A 4,399-nucleotide genomic window follows, 5' to 3' on the forward strand; every position below is an offset into this window, starting at 1 on the left:
GATTGGGAATTCTATGTAGTGGTTCATAGTCGTCCCCCAGAGTTCTTTCGCTGAGTGTAGCTGGTTCAATTCATTACTGTTCTATTGGAACTGATTTGGTTCATCTCATTGTTGAAGAGGGCCACATCCATCAGATTTGGTCATCATATAATATTGTTGTTGAAGTATATAATGATCTCCTGGTCCTGCTTATTTCACTCAGCATCAGTTCATGTAAGTCCCTCCAGGTCTTTCTGAAATCATCCTGCTGGTCATTTCTTACAGAACAATAATATTCCATAACATTCACATACCACAGTTTATTCAACCATTCTCCAATTTATGGGCATCCATTCAGTTTCCAGTTTCTGGCCACTACAAACAGGGCTGCCACAAACATTCTTGCACATACAAGTACCTTTCCCTTCTTTAAAATCTCTTTGGGATATAAGCCCATTTTTCTTCAGGATTTTTAACAATTTGTCTTGTACCAAAAAAAAAATTACATTCTGCACGGGCCAGATCTACCAGCATTAGATAAAACACAGATCTTAAGTACAACTCATACCAGGAAGAATTCTAAACTGCACAATATCACTGTTTGCTGAACACCACTGAGCTTTTCAGTGATCTCCTAGTTGGAAGCCCTGGCTCCAATTGTGTGGACCACCTCCACCAAGCTATTGTTCTGCAGCTCATCTTATGCTTGAAGGTGAAACACCAAATTTAGAGATGGTTCCTCTCCTACTGGAATGCCAGAGATATAGACACTGAGGGGTACACAAAAAAGTTATTCCTCCCACATCAATTGGGTATTTGAACATTAAGAAGTAAGACACATGTCCAAAAAGATTTCTTATCAGTTCATTGAAAAGCGATCTTCCAGTAATGTAGTTGAATACAAGAATAACCCAAGGCAAGTAATAGGCGTTAAATAGTGTTCCAAACCAAAATGATAACAATCATTTCTCTCTTCAAATGGGTCTAGACAAAGAGTACTGATATGATCAAAAGAATAGTCAGCAACTGCATGTCCATCATTAAACTAGTAACAATGATGCAAATCCAGTTAAAAAAGAGCATGAACATATATACTCAGTTGGCCTTCCATCAAAAGTTTAGTCATGTAGGATACTGATAGAAGAAATATAAATTCACCAAGCAGAGAAGTCCAATTCCTGGACCAAGTGGGGAAAAAAAGGTTATAGTGATTGGCCTCCATATTTAGAAGTGGTACAGGAAGGTGTCTGGCCAGGGTAAAAAGTAGCTTGCATTGATGAGGCTGAGTTTGCCAACAAAGGGCACCACCATGGTGCCCTTGAACAAGTACCACATGTTGATTAGGACGCTCCTAAAGTGGTTCCCTAAATCTGACATCTTTACAACTCTGGCTCCTAGGACCAATAGAATCTCCAACTTCCCCCTTTCTTCCCCCCAAATCAGAATCATTTTATTTTTAACACCTAATCTTAAAAAAAAAAAAAAAGCCACAAGGGATTGTATTGTTAAAGATGAAGATATTTTTGTCTTTCACTTGAAAATCTTTTTCAAGTTTTCCTCATAGCAAAACTCTGAAAAGACCTTATCAATGTTCTCTGCAGAGCTTCAGCAGAATATAGCTGAGGTCATCCTAGGTCAACATCTTGTTTGACTCAGAACTTACTCTGTTTGCCTGTTTGCAGAGGCAGGCTGCGTATTTGTTGATTTAACTTTTCAGTCTTCTATTGATGGCTAATTCCTTGTGATCTTAGTAAAATTCAGGACCTCCAACATACACAGTCTCTCTCTCTCTCTCTCACACACACACACACACACACACACACACACCCTCTCCCCCCCCTCTCTTCCTCCTCTTCTCTCACTCCCTCCCCGCTTTCTCCCTCTCTCCCGTGCTGTCCCTCTTTTTCCCTTCTCCCCTGTTCCTTGTCCTCTCTTCCCTGTCCTTCCTTTCCCCTGTGTCCTTTTTTCTTTCCACTTTTCCTTCTTTCTCTTCCTCTCTTGCCTTTCCCTCTCTTTCCCTTCTCCCTCTCCTCCCCTCTCTCTGTGTCTCTTTCTTCCTCTCCCTCTTCCCCTCTTAACCTCAAGGCACTGCCTACTTCACAAGTTCAGATATGTGAGTGGTCACCAATGGGTAAAGCCCAAAATCTGGCTGTAGGCAAACTCCAACAATATTATGGGGAAGAGGAAGAGAATAACCATTTATATAAGGTAAGTAATCTGATATAAGTTATACATGTGCAATCATGCAAAACATATTTCCATAATAATCTTGTTGTAAAAGAAAGCATACCAAACAAACAAAAAAATCCATGAAAAATAAAGTAAAAAATAGTATGATTCAATTTGCCTTCAGAATCCATCAATTCTTTTTCTGGAGGTAGATAGCATTTTTTCATCATAAATCCTTTGGAATTGTCTTGGATCAATGTGTCACTAAGAATAGCTAAGTTATTTAAAATAATCATCATACAATATTAGTGTCACTATGTACATAGTTTTTCTTGTTCACTTTGTATCAGTTCGTGTAAGTTTTCAGGTTTTTCTGAAATCATCCCATAAAGCTACTTCTTCTGAGTTGAATCCTTCACATTAAAAGACAGTGTTATAAGGATTGAGGACCTGAAGCCAATATATAACTTATGAATTCAAATCTTTATTTCCTTACTAGCTTCAGTGTTTGTTTCTTTGTGAAGATTTATCTGGAGATTCTTAACCCAGAGTTTTGAAAGATCAAGAAAATAAATCATCTAGGCAGCCAAGATTTGACAATCAGCTTAGAATCAGTGCTTTTAGGATGGCAGCAATGCTTTATTTGGACATTGTTGTGTGATCTATGACATCCTAACTACTCTTCTTATATGGGTTTGGCTAGTTTTTCCTTAAAAGATATTGGAATCATCCTTGAGACTTGATTTGCTCAGAGGACTAAAGGCTCAGTCTGTTGATGTTACTTCATGGCTGCCAGGATACAAAGCAGCCAGAAGGAGCAATAGGCACCCATTTTTGATTTCTGACTAGTTAACCCAGGTCCAGGAGTTTTGTTCAATTGAATCAGTTTGAGGTGACCTTAATACTTACCACTGTTGGTATATCCTTCTCCTACAATGGCTAAGTAAATCTCTATTTGTTAACTGTTGAACTGTTGAATAATTTACAAATGTCTCACTTTGTCAAAATATAAAACAAAGTAGCAGAGGGCTGGCTTAAATTAGTCAGTCTAGAACAGACATGAATTTGGTAGGACCAATGCTATGTAGAAACTGTGCTGAATCTGAACACATTCTCTCTAGAGATGAAGGTAGTAAAGGGAAGTTAAGCACCCTCAAAACATCAGGAGAAATGTTTGCACTTTTCTTCTATTTCTTTGAAGTAAATATTTCTTTGCAAAAGCTAATGTTAAATGGCTAAATAGAACTGGGACACTAGTCACTGTTAGGTAACAGAGGGAGGAATTCTCAGAAATGGGGGCTTGAACTGATAGAATTAGAGAAGTAATACCTCATCCCTCAGGAACCATAAGAAAAAGCTGTGGCAGTTTGGCATTGAGATAGTGAGTCAGAGTATATATAACTTGTATTTTTTTTTAGTCATCTAAATTTAACATGATAGTTACAAATGTTGCTGACCTGATTTTCTTTATCCTCTGAACTTTTTTCTGCTCTTTTCCAATTTTTTTTCTTTTGGAATAGCATTTATTTTTTTCTTATTACATGTAAAAATAGTTTTCAGCATTCAATTTTTATATAATTTTGAGTTCTATTCTTTTCTTCCTTTTTCTACTTCATCCTTCCTCTCCAAGACAGCAAACAATCTGAAATGTTACACATGTTCAATCAAATAAACATTTTTCTACATTAGCCATATTGTGAAAGAGCAAAATAAAAAAACACACAAAAAATGCAACAAAAGTGAAAATAGTATGCTTTGACCTACATTCAGACTCTATAATACTTTCTCTAGATGTGGATAGCATTTTCTGTTATGAGTCTGGAACCCTTATCTTTTTTTCACTCAAAATTGAAAGCCAAAAGACCAAGATCTCTCTTCTCAAGCTTTGTCAGGTCTACCCCTAAAACAGGCATGGGATATTAAGGAATTGATCTCCACCAATAAGAATTCCATGCAAATGGGCTATGAAGCTCAGGTTACACACACACACACACACACACACACACACACCCTTATATATTTATAACATGGAATGTTGTTTTCTCTTACAGAAAGTCAGTTCCTTGAGAACAGGGACTTTCTTTTTGTCCTGGTATCCTCAATGTCTAAGATAGTGCTTTTATATAGTGTGTACTTAATAAATGCTTGTTCATTGATGGATTTACACTGCTTTGTATATTGTATGCATAACATAGATATTTAATGAATGAATGAGTCAAACAAGAATTGTGTAGTATTTACCTACACAATA

General features: G+C 37.0%; 1 pseudogene; it reads right to left on the reverse strand.

Annotated features, from left to right (window-relative positions):
* Positions 1-602: 602 nt before the first annotated feature.
* Positions 603-1,356, reverse strand: LOC100916117 (annotated as a pseudogene).
* Between the last annotated feature and the right edge of the window lie 3,043 nt (positions 1,357-4,399).

The sequence above is a fragment of the Sarcophilus harrisii genome, chromosome 3 (genome assembly GCF_902635505.1).
Source record: "Sarcophilus harrisii chromosome 3, mSarHar1.11, whole genome shotgun sequence".
NCBI lineage: Eukaryota > Metazoa > Chordata > Mammalia > Dasyuromorphia > Dasyuridae > Sarcophilus > Sarcophilus harrisii.